This window comes from Balaenoptera physalus (genome assembly GCF_965194825.1).
Source record: "Balaenoptera physalus genome assembly, chromosome: 4".
NCBI lineage: Eukaryota > Metazoa > Chordata > Mammalia > Artiodactyla > Balaenopteridae > Balaenoptera > Balaenoptera physalus.
The window spans coordinates 127,884,621-127,904,565 of record NC_138891.1 but is presented as its reverse complement, the minus strand read 5'-3'; the positions used below and the strand labels follow the sequence as shown (position 1 = coordinate 127,904,565).

General features: G+C 38.0%; 2 protein-coding genes across 6 annotated transcripts in view; one reads left to right on the top strand and one right to left on the bottom strand.

The window, feature by feature from the left end:
- The window catches only part of CYYR1 (cysteine and tyrosine rich 1), a 137,832-nt gene that overhangs the window by 80,412 nt on the left and 37,475 nt on the right, over nt 1-19,945 (top strand). The gene's annotated exons all lie outside the window — the stretch shown is intronic.
- LOC309660103 (uncharacterized protein) overlaps nt 15,862-19,945 on the bottom strand; it is a 293,525-nt gene continuing 289,441 nt past the window's right edge. For all 4 annotated transcript variants that reach the window (XR_014263126.1, XR_014263131.1, XR_014263132.1 and 1 more), the window contains one exon: nt 15,862-18,805. The gene's annotated coding sequence lies outside the window, so the exon portion shown is untranslated. The remainder of the gene's footprint in view (nt 18,806-19,945) is intronic.

Here is a 19,945-nt window from a genome sequence, read left to right as displayed (position 1 = left end):
AATTAAATATCAAGCACATAAATGTAGTTAAAATACAGCAACCTAAGTTTAGCATCACTCCTAAATAAATTTTGGGTTAAAGGGAGAATCTTACTGGAGATTATAAAATGATTTGAAATTAATAGCATTAAAGGTACTACAGACTTTTCTGAAATGCAAACTAAACTACTTAGAAAAAATATATAATCTTAAAAAGATTAAAAATAATTGAGTTAAGCACTCAGCTCAGGAGGTCTTTTTTTTTTAACAATATTTATGACAATTAGCATTTATTGAACAATTATTAAACTCTAGGCACTGTTGAAAGTGCTTTATATGTTGTGGTTTTTTAAATTAATTAATTTATTTATATTTATTTTTGGCTGTGTTGGGTCTTCGTTTCTGTGCAAGAGCTTTCTCTAGTTGTGTCAAGCGGGGGTCACTCTTCATCGCGGTGCGCGGGCCTCTCACTATCGCGGCCTCTCTTGTTGCAGAGCACAGGCTCCAGACGCGCAGGCTCAGTAATTGTGGCTCACGGGCCTAGTTGCTCTGTGGCATGTGGGATCCTCCCAGACCAGGGCTCGAACCCGTGTCCCCTGCATTGGCAGGCAGATTCTCAACCACTGCGCCACCAGGGAAGCCCAGCTCAGGAGGTCTTAAAACAGAGATAGAGTTTCAAAGAAAGTAGAAGAAAGGAAATGATAAAAAAATCTTTTCTGCACCACTAATTGGAACATAAATTGGTAGAACCTTAGACACATGGTGAAAGGGGCATATTCAAAGATGTTTCCTGGAGTCTTATTGTCATGAGAGAAAAAAACAACTAAATAAACCCCAAAATGTTCATCAAGGAGGGAAAAAGTAAATAAATTGTGGGATATTCAGGCAATGTAATAAGCACAGTGGTTAAGAAGAAACAATTTTGAGTAAAAGAAAATAACTTGTAGAAAAATACGCATAAGGAAATTTTTAATAATAAAACACTCTATTATTTATGGATACATATCTTTTAAAAAGTATAAAATGTGAAACTCTGCCCCAGCTAGAGCCCAACCTCATAGCAAGGGTTGTCTTTGGAGAAAAACATAAAGAAATAAGACTGTGGAAGGATATATCATAGACATTATCTGCAATTATTTATTTTCTTAGAAAACTGAGGCAAAATGACAAAATGTTCATGGCATTTTATTCTGGGTGATGGGTACATAGTTGTTTGTTGAGTGACCCTCTGTATGTTTATGCAGAATGTTAAATTGGCAAAATTTTAAAAATTACAGAAAATAAGAAGGGGAGAGGGGAAGGATTGGGAGAGGGGGAAGGGAAGAATGGGAGGGAAGGAGAGAGACAGAGAAAGACAGAGGGAGAGAAAGAGAGTAAGAGAAAGAGGGGAGGTGGGGAGGAGCAAGGCATCATTGGGTTGCCGACTTCCGGGTTGATGGCCAGGCACCATCAGTTTCTAGGCATCTGAATCCAACAGAACTGCCTAAACCTCAGTTAAGCCTTTATTTCTCCACCACACAGTGCTTTGTTTCAGAATGTCTTGTAGAGTGTGTTGCTGGGGAAAGGAGACAAGGATTTTATATATATAGGCCAACTATCTTTCTTTCTGCTTTCCACAACATCAGCTAATGACTGGAGGGACCAAAACATTGAATGTAAGCTGTCTGTGAAATTGTTGGATTAAATGCAAGAGTAGCAAATTTGAATATCCTCTTGGATTCAAGTTGAGTGTATGCACTTTTTAATGATACTGAGTTGCATTTAATTTCTGTCCAAACTTACATTTTAAGACATAAAATGGCTAAAGAATAAGAATGTCAAACGGACTATATACAGATACATACGTTGTTTGAGCTCTAAGAATACCCAAAACACAAAGTAACCCTCAGTATATGAAATGTTTAAACATAACAAGTATAGGCAACCCCTAACCTCCAAGTGGAATACAAACGTGTGTGCATTTATTTGTCTTACTGTCTAATCTGGATCTTAGAACTAAGACACCAACACACAAAGTTTTTGCCAACATTCATTGCTTTGAGGCCCTGCTAACCAAAGCAACAAATGTTGGTGAAAACTTTGTGTGTTGATGTCTTAATAAGCTTGAGCTTTGATAATAAAATATCATAGCCCAGCTCACTTAAACAACAAACATTGTTTCTCACAGTTCTGGAGGTTGGGAAGTCCAAGATCAAGGTGCTGGCAGATTTGGTTCTTGGTTAAGGACATCCTTCCTGTCTTGCAGGGGGCTGTCTTCCCACTGTATCCTCACATGGCAGAGAGAGGAAGCTCTGGTGTCTCTTCCTCTTATAAGTACACTAATTCCATCATGGAGACCCCACCCTCCTGACCCCATCTAAACCTAATTATTTCCCAAAGGTCCTTCCTTCAGATACCATGGCATTGGGGGTTAGGGCTTCAACAAATGAATTTTGGGGGAACACGAGCATTCAGTCCCTGACAGCTGGATATTTATATATTAAAGGTAACAATACTAGAATCTTACAGAGTTTTTCTTTCTTTTTCTTATTTGAGTAAGATACAGAGTTTGATTAGTTTTTGTGAAATGAGTAGCCACTTACAATGAGGTCAAGTTGAGCAGGTGCTAGTACTCTGCATTTCCCATTCAACAATGTGTTCTTTCCACAAATATTTCCTGGCTCTTTTGCAATGGTGGAGATGTTCTGTCTCTGCTCTGTCCAATATGATAAGCACATGTGGCTCTTGAGCACTTGAAATGTTGCTAGTGCAAATGAGGGACTGAATTTTTAATTGTACTTCATTTTAATTAATTTTAACTAATACTTAAACACCACAGGTAGCTGGTGGTTACTGGATTGGACAGAACCACACTAGACACTCTGCCAGAAACAGAGCAAGAAACAATCCAATCAAGATTCCCTGCTTGCTATGGAGCATTTATGGGTGGGGGCAACAGAGGGAGAAGAGTAGAGACATCAAACATGCAAATGAATGCACAAAAACATTTATTAAAAGCAAAAGGCTGTAATGAGATTGGCAACTTCCTTAGAATGAGGGTCAGCAAGGCTTTTCTGACAAGGGGACATTTGGTCTGGAACCTGGAAAGTCAGCCATGCAGAGGTGAAGGGCAAGAGCATTTCAGGAAGAGGATTCAGGCAGAAGAAAGTTTGGAGTGGTCCAGGAATGGGAAGAATATGGGTGTGGCTGGAGCATTGTGACCCAATGCAGGGGTCCTAGGGAATGAGAAGGAGATGCAGAGCATGTTGACATGGGTCCAATCACGTAGGGCCTGGCAGACCACAGTCAGAAGTTTGGATGTGACTCCTAAGTGTGGTGGGGATTTTAAATAGGGGAATTAAATGATTTCATTTGTATTTTATTTTAAAGGTCGTTTGCTGCCATGTGAAGAATTGTGAGGGGCAAGAGATAAAGCAGAGACACAACTCTGGAGCTATCTCAGGGGCAGAGGAGAGAGAGAACGGGGGCTTTTCCTCAGATAATGGTGTGGGAATAAAGAGAAGTGGACAGATTCTGTATATGTTTTGGAGGTAGAATCAATGTAATTGGGAAGGAAGTTAGAAAAAGAAAACTTCTAGCTAGAAAAAGAAAACTTCTGAATTTCTAAAATAGAGGCAGGAACAACTGTATTCTTTTATTAATTTAACAAATTATCTTTTTTTCCCACCAGCTTCCTATTTTCTTTTATTTATTAAACTATAGTTGATTCACAATGTTGTGCTAGTTTCAGGTGTACAGCTTCAGATTCTTTTCCATTATAGGTTATTACAAGATATTGAATATAGTTCCATGTGCTATATAGTATATTCTTGTTGTTTATCTACTTTATATATAGTGGTATGTATCTATTAATCTCTTACTCCTAATTTATCCCTGTACCACCCCTTTCCCTTCTGGTTACCGTAAGTTTTCTATGTCTGTGAGTCTGTTTCTACTTTGTAAATAAGTTCATTTGTATTGTTTTTTTAGATTCCACATATAAGTTTATATTATGTAATATTTGTCTTTCTCTGCCTGACTTACTTCACTTAGTATGATAATGTCTAGGTCCATCCATGTTGCTGCAAATGGCAATATTTCATTCTTTTTATGGCTAAGTAATATTCCACTGTATATATCACACCACATCTTCTTTAACCATTCCTCTGTTGATGGACATTTAGGTTGCTTCCATGTCTTGGCTAAGCAGCTTCCTATTTTCAATCTGTCTTCATTTCATCCACCAGAGTGAGACTTCTAAAATAATCCAGATTATAGCTCTCTTTTTTCTTACCCTTTAAATACTTCCTCATCACATTACATACACAGGTCTAGACACTTAGGATGGTCCCAAGCTCTTTGCAGTCTGGTCTGACCTTCCCAGACTTCCCCTCAGCCAAGCCCCTTCCCAGCCTGTGTTCCCACCAAACTGAACATACATACCTTCATGCCTGTTGTTCTTTGCGCCCAGGACAGTCTAGCGCTCCTCCTGTACCTAGAAAAATTTACTCATCTTTCCAGTCCCAGTAATCCCTGGCAGAATTCAGTATCCCAGGGATAACACTGCCCTTGAATTCATTTCCCGAATGATGTTTTTCACCATATATGATCATTAGCTGTGTCTATTATGTCTCTCCTGATAGACTGTGAGATTCTCATGGTCTTTTTATCTTTTTTCATCATTACATCTCCCAATGTATAATGGATACCCAAAAATATTGGCTGAAATAAATTAAGGTCTATTCCAGTATGAAAAATTATAACAGGTAAAATAAAATATTTTCTTCAGAAAATCAAGAAGTGGAAGCAAAACGTCCATTTCAATCAAAGCAGAACTGAATTTTGTGAGTAAATTGTTCACAAATTGGGAGAGTGTTCTCCTGATATATCAATAACCCTTAAAAAATACTATGTGTGCATTTTTCTAAGTCAGTGCGTCTTAAGTTCTTTTTTTTGTTTTTTTCCCTGAGGGGGAGTGACATCACAGGTGCTTTGAAATTGTGATCAAAACTGTTGGATCATCTAACAGATTCATATCAATATACAACTTTGCAAATAATTTTAGAGGCTTCCAGGCCCACTATATTACACTCTTCTGTGAGCTTTTTAAAAATAATATACAGTAAATATTCTCAATAGTTGGAATATTGCCCACGTTGTCAGTTATTACACTACAATTCTCATAGTGTGTGTGTCTAATACTACAGTTGGTTTAAATGTGCTTTGTTCTCGATGGCATAGAGCTTTGACAGAAGACCACACAGGACAATACAACATCAATTTGAAACTGTTGGTGAATTTCACTTCAGATAGAATTCATTTGTACAATGATGACAGGGTTCCTTTTCAATCCACACCACCACTGATCCTTTCCTGAAGGACAAAACAGCTAACAAGGAGCTCCATTAAAGAGGAAAAACATTATATATGCTACAGTAGCCCACTAAAGAAATGGATATAATTTATTCCTAAACATGAGCAAATATTTTATTCTGTCTCTTCATGTTCTCTTCTTTGAAATATGATGGTCCTGTTTTTGACTCTGAGGTGATGTCAGATGAGATGTGGGTAGGTATATTGAAAAGTATAGCACGTATCCTGCATCCAATGAGACAATATTTTGTTGATCATTCTCTTTGGAATGAGATATACTCAAGAGTTCAACAGAGGCAGCAGTCCATCAGAAATTCTTTTTAAAAAAATAGATGGAAATTCCATTACTTGGTCAAAATTAAAACAAATTGAAGGAGGCCATTATTTGCTATTATTGATTGATGTGAATTTGAATGTTCCTTTCAGATAAGTTAGTCCTGATGGCTTTTATTGGAAATTGTTATTGAATTCAGTGTCCATTCAGTGCACCACTGATTTACAAAATTTAAGAATTAAGAAAATACCTGAGCATATCTCCAGGTGAAAATTTATTGGCAGAGCTGTATCTATGTAACTAGATTTCGTTAGTATATGTATAAAGTACTTTGAGTCTAGGCTAGAGAGAATGATAGGTTAATTCATGGGGGGGACCAAGTTTGCTGACTTTTAACCTCTTAAAAATACCTCTCACCTGGATTACTGCTTTGCCTCTTAACTTCATCTCCCTACTATATCCTCACTCCTGGCAGTCTCTTCTCAGTCCAGCAACCGCCTGATTCCTTTGAAAAACCTAAGGTTGAATCATGTCACTTCTCTGCTCAAAGCCCTTCAGCAGCTCCCCATTTTCATGAAGAATAAGAGCCAAAGTCCTTAAATTGCGTACAAGTCGCTCCATGACCGGCCTCTTGACATCTGACCTCGCCTCCTACCATTTTTCAACTTTAGCTACCTTGACTTCCTTGCCTGAATATATGAGATGTGCTTTAGGCTCCTGCTCTGGCTGTGCCATCTGCCCGGAATGCTCTTGCCCAGGTGTCTTGGCTCACTCCTTCACCACCTTCAAGTCTCTGTATCTCAATTCACCTGCATCCTTTCTCTTGATTCTCCTTATCCTGCTGACTTATTCTTTTATTCCTTATAGAATTTAATACATCCTGACAATATTTATACTTTATTTATTTATTATGCTTATTGTCTTTCCCCCACTCCTTCCAGAATGTAATATCTTCAAGGACGAGTATCTTATTTGATAATACATCCCAAACATCTAAAATAGGGCTTGATACATAGTAGGGTCTCAATAAATACTTGCTGAATCAAACAAATGAACGATTGGCTGTACAGCCTAAGTTTTACATATTAATTTATTCTGAGGGTACAAAAATGAATAAGAAGACATGATCCTACTCAAAAACTAACTGACTACCTCTAACCTTTGGAACTATATTAAAATGTTTGCCATTGACCACAGGCCTGAGTGATAGAGCAGGGATGGTTCTACCAAGTCTATTCAACTTTGGGAGAAAAGACATCTGTTACAAGGATTTCAGGGATACTCCAAAAATGTACATTACTGCCTATATTTTTTTAACTCAGAGTGATATCCTCTTCTTGGGCCCTTTACTTTTCTTAAGGTAATCACTTGGCGAGAAGTAAATTGAACCATTGGTTTGTGTATCAGAAGGCTAATCTTTAGGCAGATAGCACTCTGGGAGCGTCGTAAAGTATGGAGCTACAAAGAATAAAGTAGCATAATTTCTGCAGAGATTAAAGCAGTAGGTTCAAGAAGTTACTGTCCTGGACAACAATGTCAGGTGTCTAAGTCTGGATCTCAGATGGCTGCAGATACATAGGAGCTAATTTCTGCTTTCATGACCCAGACACTGTCTCAGCATTGCCCTCCCAAATGCTCAGGGAGTGGCTCCACCCCATTTGAAGTCAGCCCTTCCTTATTAAGGATCCAATGTCTTCATCATGGCTGTGTAGGTACTGTGACACAAATATTCAGTGATGTTGTGGGCCAAGACCTCAGGGCCATGTGAGAGGAATACCAATATACCTTCAGGTCACAGTCTGTTCAGGCTGCTATAGCACAATACCATAGACAGGGTGGCTTAAACAACCAATATTTATTTCTCACAGTTTTGGAAAATGGGAAGTCAAAGATCAGTCAGCACGGTTGGGCTCTTGGTCAGGGATCTCTTCCTGGTTTACAGACAGCTGCCTTCTTGCTGCAAAGATGGAGGGCATGGCAGAGAGAGAGCTGGATCTCTGGTCTCTTTTTATAAGGGCACTAATCCCATCATGGGGGCTTCATCCTCATGACCTCATCTAAACCTAATTACCTCCTAAAGGCTCCACCTCCAAATATCATCATATTGGAATTAGGGATTCAACATCTGAATCTTGAGGGGACACAAATATTAGTCCATAGCAGTACCCAAGAAATACCTGTATGTGCCTGTTTGGAAATCTTCTAGGGTCTCTTAGATGTTTAATGAAGAATTGTCTGGGCTCCCCCTTTCCCACACCCTCTGACCTCTAACCTCTGTCAATATATCTGATTCCTCATCTCTCTGAATCTTCTCATTTTAGAAAAAAGAATAAAGAGGAAAATATTTTATATAAACTAAATATACCTCATGGATGAATACATTTACTGCTGTATTTTTCTTCCAGTTGCAAGCCACTTCTGAGAAATAATTAGGTTTATCTAACAGCAGTACTTGAAAGATTAGAAGTAATACTGTATTAAAACTGTATATAATAACATGAAAAGTAAAAAAAAAAAAAAAAAAAGGATACTTGAAGGAATAGGTTCAGATAATCCTAGTATAGGGTGTTCTGTTTCTTCCTTGTATATCACTTTATTCATAGGTACATATTTTTAGCCTTCATCATAGTCAAAATTATAATTGGATAGACTATCCTAGTGAATTTTTAAATCCTGGCTAAACATTTCTTTTATTATTACCTAAAATCCCTTCATTACTTACTAGCTTGTAGAATAATTTTAAGTTAAGCAAAGAATTTTGAAGCAAATATATAACATATTCTAGAGGCCGGTAAGTGGCTTTATGCTTAACCATTATCATACATAATAGACACAGCTACTATTGTCTATTTGCAGAGATAATTAAGACTAATTATATTTGGGGAAGCCTCTGTAAATCTATTAAAACTAGGGAACTTATCATCCAGCAGTCCATTAGTTTGGTGTCCTGACATCAATATTTTTAAGCTGCAATTTTCAGAAGATATGTATTTCATGCTTTTAGCCTCAATAATGGTGAATTTTCTTGTAATCACTGCAAACTCAAGATTATTTCTTCATAATTTAGTACCCTTTGGTCATCCATTAATAAATGCATTAATATTTATCAAATGAGAAGAAAAAAGTCTCTCTTAATATGCTTGTTAAATGCCTTAAATATAAGTTTTGCCCTCTAATCCAAATTGGCTATCAAATGGCCCTTGTGAACTATCAGAGTGTCAGAATGATGTAAATTATGTAGTAAAAGAAATCATGCAGTTATTTAAGTAGAACTTCTTGGAAGTATGAGATCGTAAGGTGCAAATCAGTGTATTTCATTAAAGACTTTGAAAAACAGATTGTATACCATAGGCCCTGTACATACTATTGGTAGTGGAAAGTATTTTTAGAATCAGATCCTCACATTGGCTTTGCAAGTGGTATAAAACAAAATCTACTGTAAACCCATAGTTTACCTTCAGTACCAACTTCTTCTGTTTCATACAACTGCTTCATTCTGAAGAATTCCAGTGACCAGAAAGGACTGCATTAGCTGGAAAGAACCAAGTTAAAAATAAGGGGGCGAGAGAAAGTTCCGAGGGGAAAATTGCCTACACAGAGGAGCCTAAGAACATGAAATTTCATTTACACATTATTCTTCAGTACTTATAGTTTTTTAAACACCTCTTTTGTATGACTGACACTATCAGACACTGTGGGGAATAAAAAGATTTGTATAAACTCTAAAGTTCATAGAATTTATAGTAGGCACACAAGCATTATTTCAGATCAAATATAGAATCACATAAGTGGTATAGAAAGAAATGTAAGAGTGGGAGAGAGAGCATGCGAGATCATTTCTGAATAAATAGATCAAGGCAGATTTTACTGGGGAGGTAACATTTAACATAGAGGGCACAAGGTGTACAGTGGTTGACTGGAAGACAGTAAGTAGCCCAAGAGGACTGAACAAAATAAGTAATCATGGAAAGGAAATATATACTAGTTTGTGAAAGGCTTGGAAGGCCAGAAATCCAAAGCAACCAGAAACCTAGAGCAACCAGCATGTTCTTAGATTACTGTATGTACCTGTTTGTACATGGGACACAGAAAACCCATGAGTTGTGAGTCCAATGGGCCAGTAATAAAAGAGACAAAAGCTGCGTAACTTACAAGGAAAATAACTAGAGAAAACATGGGAAAAAAGATTAGTACTATCATACTTACCATGTTGAACTGTAAAAAAGACGGTCCATTCATAATTTTTCTACCTTCATTATACACTTAGTAAAATGTATGGGGCATGGTTAGTGCTAAAGAAAAGTTAGTTCCCTCCCACCATGGCCCCTTCCAGGCTCTGTTCTGTTCCTTCCTCTGTGTCTCTTGTCTTCCTCCAGAGCTAGGGCCACTTAACCCTTCTTTATAGGCTTTCCTGCTCTATAGATCCTAGAATTAAAGCTAATCCTGGGCTTCCCTGGTGGCACAGTGGTTAAGAATAGGCCTGCCAACGCAGGGGACACGGGTTCGAGCCCTGGTCCGCGAAGATCCCACATGCCACAGAGCAACTAAGCCCATGCGCCACAACTACTGAGCCTGCGCTCTAGAGCCCACAAGCCCACAACTACTGAGCCTGCGCGCCAGAACTACTGAAGCCTGGGTGCCTAGAGCCCATGCTCTGCAACAAGAGAAGCCACCGCAATGAGAAGCCCACGTACCGCAACGAAGAGAAGCCCCTGCTCTTCGCAACTAGAGAAAGCCCACATGCAACAACAAAGACCCAACGCAGCCAAAAATTAAATAAAGTAAATAATTTTTTTTAAAAAATAATAAGATGGGGCAATTCCCTAAAAAAAAAAAAAGCTAAACCTAAGCAGGAGTAATGCAAGGAACCCCTACCCAATATTTGGGACTCAGCTCGGTCACCCTATTGGTAGGAGTTCAGCTCTGATCTTGAGTGTTGTTTCTGTCTTTGGCCTTTGGCCCAGTCACCTCCTCAGAACCCCAGTCTCTCTAAGACCAAGTCTCTATCTTCTTGCCAAACTCCACAGCCCCCACTTTATTCTCTTTTTTGCTGTCTCTGCTGCCCTGGACCCTGTTCTGGTTGATAGAATCTTGCTATTTATAATGAACATCACCCAGGTTTAGGGCCTGACTGGTCTTCAGCGTGAGATCGCCTGCTTCTGGATTGGGTCTTCGGTTTGTGCCCTTCAAAGCTCTTGTTTGCTTTTTATGGAACTGAGCCACCCCTCCCCACAGAAGCTTTTTTAGAGCACTGACTTGGGTCTTTTGCCATGCCACTGGAATTTCCCTTGGACCCTGCAACTGAGGAAGTATGCGATTGCCTGTGTACTCAGCCCTGGCGTGGTTCCTGGCACGAGTCCCTTGGTCTACAGGGATCTGTACCAGGCCTGTCCACATCCGCACCATTCTTAAAGGTACAAAGATGAGTACAAGTCTTATACTTAAGGATCATATAATAGAGTAGGGAAAATGAGACAAGTGCATGACTAAGCACAGTGCAAGGCAGGATATGGTAAGTGTGTCAAAGAAGCGAGAATTCATACAAGAAATCACATTAGGTTGACACATTTCTGAACTGCCATGTTGAAAACATTTGAGCTGGGCTCTAAGTGTTAGATATCAAAGAGGAGCACGCAGCTAGAACAAAGAAGCAACATAAACAGACAAAAGGTGCCAGGGAAAGAGTAAGTAGTGATGTGAAGGCTAGAGAGAATCTGGTCTAGAACTAGTATTAGAGATCAAGGCTGTAGTACACAGCCATACAGGCTATGCACTGCCCAACTCCACAAGGTCCCATTCTTACACATTGTGGGTTGACAAACTTTTTCTGTTTTATCTGGCCAGATAGGAAATATTTTAGGCTTTGCAGGCCATGTAGTCTTTGTTGTAACTACTCAACTCTGCTTCTGTAGCTCAAGAGAAGGCAAAGACAATATGTAAACAAAAGAGCGTGGATGTGCTCCAATAAAACTTTATTTATGGACACTGAAATTTGAATTTCACAGAATTATTCTTTTGATTTTTTTCAACCATTTTAAAATGTAAAACAATGTGTTCTTAGTTAATAGGCTATACAAAAATAGGCAGCAGGCCAGATTTGGCCCTCAGGTTATAGTTTGCCAACCCTGAGATAGACTCAATGCGAATGATACTCCTGGAATGTAAGACACAGTGGCCATGTGGAAAGCCATTGGTGGTGTTTATTAAAGACAAGCATAATATTGTCAAAGCTGGATAAGAGACAGATGTGAGATAGGAAACCAATTCTTCTCTTTTTTTTTTGAGGAGGCTAGTTCTGAGGCTGCTGTCATAGTTCAAGCTGTGTGTGTGTGTGTGTGTGTGTGCGCGCACATGCACTATTTTTGACACATTTTTGAACTGCTATGTAGAAAGTGACTTTTGACCTAGACTTTGTTTTTCTACACGCTCTATTCCAAAATGACTATACAGTGTATGACCATCAACCTGGCACTGTGACCAGCTCTCTGAATGTCTTTTATAAAAGAGAGTGGCAGAAGGGTCTAAAGAGAATAAAAGGAGAAAAGCAGTCATTCTCAAGGTTGTAACAGTGGGGGAGGGAGGCACCCAAACCCTTGAGTCAAAGTGGTAGTGTAAGTTGTCAGCAAGAGGAAACAAAGGAGCATTCACTTTACGATATCCTGGTCCTTCCTATTTTATCACAGCGTCACATAAAACATCTTACAAAATTCACCATGCTTTCTGTTACTCTCCATTTGAAAAGCCAGCACTTCGGCAGGTGTCAGAAATCTTGGTTCGGTTACCTTCTGCTTCAGAAAGCTTTATCTCATTGTAGATATGCTGTCTGCGTTCCAGCACGTGGCCGTGGGTAGCTATTTGTGGCTGGCCTTATTGGACCCATCTTCTCTTGCTCATCACAGCAGAGTTATGTGGGCCAGCAACTAAGCAGCAAAACTCCACGACAAGATTCAACTAGAAAATTCTCATAGGGATTTTTATATGTTAGTTACCCTAATACCGACTGGTTTATAGTCTTTAACATTTCAGGCTAGCAATCTGTAATCTTTAAAAAATAGTAAAGATGTCCCTAATGTTTAGTATCTGTGTGTGCAATACTGTTACTAGCAGCAAGAAACAGCTTCTGAACTACAATAATGGGTGGAGGTCATACCTAGGCAAATATATGCTTAATATGGGAAACACTTTTCTATTAGATATAGATACAGACAAATGGAATGAACTTTCTCGTAGATAGTAAATGGGATGCTAAGTCAATAAGAAATTCTCCTTAAGGACAATGTGTTAATTTGGTAGGATACTGGAACAGGTGACTCGGACTCCCCTTATCATAATGTTGTAGGAGTCCACTGACTTTTCCAGAGAACCCAAAGCATATTTTAATAGTAGAATCTACATCTTTGAGTATTTTGCATTAAATGTATTTAAAAGATTACATTTGTTATTCACAACATTTCTTTGAATAGAGGAGATGGACAAATAGGTATCATTATTAACATTTTATCATCATCAATGATCTTGAGGTACTAACAAAATAATTATGTATAAATTCAGTATCTTTTTGAAGTCTGAAAACACAGGTACTCATGAATTACCCAAATCTATAAAAACCTACTAAAAGATTTTGATAACTTCCTAAATACATTCCAATGAGATTTTTCAAATAGCTGACAGTTGGTCAGTATTACACCTGATCCTAAATACACATCAATCCTTGGAACATAGGGTTGATGTTGTCGCCCAATAGTTGATCCAAGTGTGGAGGCCATATGTGGAGACTGTGGAGCCATAAGATGCACAGAGGCTGGATTACTTAGTCACTACATAGAGGAGAGCTGTCGTGGTGAGTCACCTAACTTAAGCAGACTTCAGTTAAGGAAGAAATAAACTTTCTCATTTAGTCACTGAAATTTGGGGGCTTGTCACAACGGCACAAACTCAGCCTATACTAACGTAATTCATCTAGATCTTTTCTGCAGCTCCTATCAACACTTTACCATTACGTCCTAATACGCCATGATCCCTAATTAAGATGTTTGAGAAAGTACAAAAACTGCTCTTTGGTGCTATGGAGAAAATAAGGCAGGAGAAGGTGACAGGGATTGGTTAACGTTTCGGTGCCTTTAGGTGTTTACACTGAGTGGTCAAGGAAGGACTCACTTAAGAGAGAACTTTTGACCAGTGACTCAAAGCCATGCAGATATCTGCAGGAAATGCATCCTAGGCAAAAGGGAATATTCAATCATCTGATGTTTTAAGAGAAGCAAAGAGACCAGTGTAGCTGAAAGGCAGTGACTGGAGGAGGAGGAGAGTAATGAGAAATGAAGTTGGGGGGGGGGAAAGCACATTATAGAGGGCATCGTGGGCTCTTATAAGGACTTTGGCTCTCACTCTGAGTGAAATTGGAAGCCACTGGGAAAGTGTGGTGCTGTGTCGTGACATGGTTTGATTTATATTTTTAAAGAATTGTCTTCTAAAAGCATATTTATGACACTAAAACGTTATTTACAATGGATGATGTTGTTGCAATATAATCCTGGCTTCACTCATGTGTCGTTATGATCCTTGACTAATTCTCACCAATCCAATACTGGTGGTACTAACTTACAGTGCAGACTAGATTGATGACAATCAGACTTCCATCTAAGTTTCCCAATGATACCCTAGGCTGCAGTGCCCTGATTTGAAACACTGCCATAAAGCTATCAAAGAAATCTTTGCAAGAGTCTTTATTCTCCTGAACCTCCGCTGTAAATTGTCAAAAAGAGTTGGATATAATTTCATAGCATATGAAACCAGCACTTGGAGCATCCTAGACAGAGATGCATTGATCTCACAAACTGATTACTTTGTCATTTCCGCCTGGATACCCAAGAGACGTCTTTTGGCTCAGTATATCCAAAACTAAAATCATTCCCCACTCCCATCTACCTACTCCAGACATTATGTTCACTGTATTCCTGTTTTCAGTTCAGAAAAACCCCATTACCACAGTAGTTCAAGTCAGAAAACCCAAAGATTGGTAACCATTTCTAAAAGTTCCTTCTCCTACACACCTTTTAAATTCACCCTTCCCCTTTCTTCCCCCAACACACCTTCAAATCTAGCCCCATTCCCTCTCTTGTGAACTGCTGAATCAGCCCCTAATGCATCTCTCAGGCTCCATTCTCTCATTGGACACTGCTAAAGGAGCATCTTTCTAAAATACAAATCTGGTTGTGGCACCCTCCTCCTTGCAAAGAATGAGCTAAACTCTTTGGACTTAAAGATCCCTGACCATCAAGTTTCTGCCTGCATTTTACCACATCTAGATTGCAATTTTTGCTGCACCACACAAAACTGCTTGTTGTTTTCCAAACATCACAAACAGTTTCACACATCTGTGACTTTGTGTATGCCCTCTGCTGGAATATTTCTTCACCTTGTCTAACTGCAAAATTGCTCCTGCTTTCAGCTTCTGCTTATATGCTATATCATTTGTGAAGTCTTCCCTGATGTCTCTTCCAGGGCCCCTCATGTGTAACTTTATTTCAATGGTGACTTTGAGCTTACATCTGTCACCCCCATGAAACAACTCTTTGTATGTCAAGCCTCTAAGACAGAGGCATAGTAGATACATAGTAAGTGCTCAGTCCATGTTGAATGAATTAATACTCCAAAATACCAGTCTGGCTCTGTTGCCTGGCGCATAAGGAAGAGGATGTCATGTCTGTATCCCAACATCCTATGATGCTCAGTGGGTAGAAAGTGGCATTATGCTGTCACATTGTTTGTGAAGGAAAATATAGTAATTTCTTTCAGCAGTGTTTTGGGTAAGTTGAACATAAACGATGTTTTAATATTGAACTTGTCCTTACGGGTTTTTTTCTGGCATTTTATTCCTCCAGATTGATTTATCTTTGTAACTCTTCTTTGGCTTGCAGCTAATGTTATTAAATGATTACCATTCTTCTTAGGGCTGACCTCATTTTCTTGCTTACTGGATACTTTGGCTATGAAAGGGAAACGTGTTGAGAAAAATCAGCCTTTGGTTTCTTGGTTCATATGGGGATCTGAATTCTGAAATTTGTGTCAAAATAGATTTTATTTAAGAGAGCAGCTATCTAAAACTAATAATCTTTTTGATGCGATGGTAAATGGGATTGTTTCCTTAATCTCTCTTTCTCATCTTTCATTGTTAGTGTATAGGAATGCAAGCAATAATGGAAAAACTAAAGATGCCCGATTTTCTTAAGAAATTACATTTCAGTAATACAGCATTGTTTAGTGTTTGTATTTGGCTCTTTTATTCTTATTACAGGACAGCATATGTTCTGAGCTGGGACATTGCTGTTTTTGCCTGATCAACTTGAAAGCCCTCTCTAGTTGGCATAAGGCATGTTTGGTTGAATACTGCAATAATGTGCTGATATAACTGGTGGCTGAGTCATCTGTTTTTACAGGATTGGTACTGTAAAGAGCTGAGTCATATGTCTTGTGTCAAAATTGAGTGTGAATTTTAGAGCCAAAAGTAAAATGAACCCTTGAGTGTACTCAAGTGAAAAATCACAGCAACTTGTGGGCTGAGGGTTTTCATAGCTACTATTTGATTTTTTTTTTCCCAAGCTGCATTATTTTGCTCTTTGTATTTTCATGCAGCAAGTGGAAAAATCCAAGCTCAGAGCTCACTGTTACTGTTATGGAAAGGACGATGTTAGAAACGAGTCTCTAGTTCTCTGTGATCAGCTATAAACCTTGATCCCCTGCTTATTATGAGCTTCATTTGCTTGTAGAGTTTCCAGTGGCCAAGTGCTCAAATGAGGGGCCAGGGTCATTTTTGCAAGTGGGCAACTACTGAGATTAGGTAGAGAGCCCACAGAGGTCTCAGAACTTTTTTTCAGATAAATACCCAGAAGTGGAATTGCTGGATCTTATGGTAGTTCTATTTTTAATTTTTAGAGAAGCCTCCATACTGTTTTCCATAGGGGCTGCACCAATTTACAATCCCACCAACAGTGGACAAATGTTCCCTTTTCTCCACATTCTCACCAGCTTTTGTTAGCTCGTCTTTTTAATGCCAGCCATTCTAACAGGCATGATGGTTTTAATTTGTGTTTCCCTGATGATTAGTGATGTTGAGCACCTTTTCATGTACCCATTGGCAATTTGAATATCTTCTTTGGAAAAATGTCTCTTCAGGTCCTTTGCCCTTTTTTTATTGGAGATATATATGTGTGTGTGTGTATATATATATATATATATATATATATATATATATATATATATATATATATGTATTGCTGTTGAGTTGTATGAGTTCTTTATATATTTTGGATATTAACCTATTATCAGATATATTATTTGCAAATATTTTCTCTAATTCTATAGATTGCCTTTCCATTTTGTTGATCTGTGTGTGTGTGTGTGTGTGTGATATGGAATTCTTATAGCCACATTTATTGTTCCTTTATTGTTGACTTTTTTCACAGTTGTCTTCATGCCATTTCACTGAATTTGCTGTTCAAAAGTCCTCTGGACTAAAGAGAATGTTAATAGACAGACAGAGCTAAAAAGTACAGATATTAGAGCCTTTTAGAATAATTTTGAAAATTAATATAGATAAGCCATGGGGGGGCCTGAAAATTTCTCTTTTTTAAAAAAAAAAGTAGACTTTTAATTTTTTTGCCCCATCTCCCTTTGGCATGGATTTTTTAAATTTAGAATTTTCCAAAGGTTTTTTTTTTGTCCTTTGCACCCTACACTTTAGCTGTTATGATCACCTGAATGGGTAATATCCAGACAAGTGTTTTATTGTGACTTTAAAAAAATGTTACTTGATCGGGAGCAAGCTGATGATTTCTGTCAACTCCTTATTAGAAGTCTTAAATCTCCAAGAGGCCACGGCAGTGAATGTTCTTCAAGAGTGGTCTCCAGGCAACAGGATTCCAGGAAGATAGATACTGCAGAGGACACAAAAGTGAACAGAAATAAGATGAGACAGTGAGTTTGTAAAAAGGAAGAATTCATAAAAAATATAGATGTATTTGAGAGATACATATCAGAACATTCTAGTGTCTTGGAGAGAGGAGTTAAAAGGAAAAAATATAAGCCATAATTCATTTCTTAAATTAGAACATGGGATTTTTTTAGTTATTGATTTAGGACTTGTTTAATAACGTTTGAATTTTTGTCAATAAAATGTAAAGCTCATTAACATACTCTTAAAATATAATTTTGGTTCAATTTTGATAGTATACCTCACATTACTGAAATAAGTGGTTAAGGAAAGCAGGACTCAAATACTTGAAAGTAAAGAACAGACTCTAAATTTTCTCACTAATATCCTAAATGAATGAGGTCCCTGAATATTCTCTCCATTATAATAGTATCTCCCAGTGCTTTTAATGGTGATGAAATTACCCTACTGAAATTAGAATTAATGTCATAGAGACTGTTTTTGTGAACTCCAGTGTAGCTCTAAAATTGAACCTTGTGAAAAAAAGAAAAAGTAAGGTTAAGTCTGTTATGAGTTCCACCTACTTTTATCTTCCTTGTCCCACCTGCCTCCAGAATCAAGTATAAAATAGACACTTTTGACTACAGCAAATACACTCAGACCACATCTCTAGGGAAGAATATAAACATTTGGGCAAAAATAAACAAGCACATGGGAATAAGGAATAAAAAGAAAAAATCATCATCAAAACTATTCATCTATAGGAACAGAGCACCAGCTGTTTCACATATGGTATTAAAGATAAGAAGAACTTAAATAAAATGTCTTAGCTTTAACATTAGCAACAGCTGACTGGTGTATTACAACATAAACAATATGAAATAGAAAATATATTTGGAGTTAAATATGTTATAAATAGACTTATGACACCTGTTTTATGTGTACAAGTAATCAGAGCCTTCCAAAAAGAAAAGACAGACACTGTAATATCTTGTCCTTGTAGATACAAAGACCAAGAGAAATTGAAAGGGCCAAAATAATGTAACTATTCTCTATATGCTGGAAGGTTTACAGCCTGAAATAATTAGTGTACAGGAAGGAAACAGTGACTTTAACTTTCTCTAAAAATATTTAAACTCATAAATAACTTGTTCTTTTCTTATTGCTTTACAAATGTAACTTACTCTTCTTATCAAACTTGCTATGCATTTTCATCTGCTCCCTGAATATTCTTCAAAGCAAACAACATTCAGATCCCCATTTCATCTCTATTTGCAAGACCGAAAAAAAAAGCAGTTATCAAATTTATACATAGAGAATGAATTCTGCCCCATGCTGCATTTTGAACTGGGGAGGAAAGTATCCTTGATCTCTTTGCTTTGGCTTTATTTCTGAACATTTCTGTCTTTAGTCCTTTTCCTTCCTATATAGACTATTCTAAATTTCCAAGACACGTTGCTTGATTTCATTACATCCTGGGTGCGTAAATCAGTGCTTTATTTTAAAAATTTAGCAAGATTTTTTAGAATGCAAAGAATATTTCACTATTAATGGGTTTATGGTCTTGGAATGTCAGGTTTTGTTATTGCTTTTATTTTTCTACTCAGATATTATGCATAGTCCTTTCTACCCTAAGGCATTGAGGTACTAGGGTAAGCAAGCCAAGCTCCTTTGCTGGATGTTTTTTCCATATTCGTTAAAATATACTTATCCGTTGATACTTAATAATCAGCTCTCTCTCAGGATGTGCTCTTCATCTTCAGTACATTTTCCTGACCATCATTAATTCTTACAACACTTCGGAGAGGTACCTAAGTGGGCATCACTGGTCAGATTTTCATTCAGTCTAACTGGGAATCCTTCCATCAAGGTGACAAAATGAAAGTGGGACCCATTATCTCCACCGTACAGATGAAGAAAACGAGCACAAAAGATTAAGTGGTGAAGCAAGGAGAAAGAGAGAGAGGCTGTGTGAACGGAGTGGAAACGATTTTTCAATCCCAGCTCCCAATCCTAGCTCGTTTGTGTTTGATCTTGTTACAAACCTCTCTCTCGACTGGGGAGAACAGATGGAACCAGATGGGATGCTTTAGAAACTTCTGTATAAACCTTTCTCCAAGAATTAATAAGAAGTGATACAATTAAAGGAAAACAAATAATCACACCATGATTTGTGATTCTCAGTTGAGCACTAGGGAATTTGTTAGCATCTATTCAGAACGGGCTTTTGCCACCTTATTGATATGGTTCTGAGGGAAAAATTGATTACTAGGATTTCTTAGAAGAAATATCCGTCGTTGCTTTTGAATGTCTAAACAGTACATTGAACAAGCATGATCCCACTGCCATTTTACAGGAAGCTTTCCCCTCTGATGGCTGAAACTTTGGCACATCTGTGGCTTTCTTGC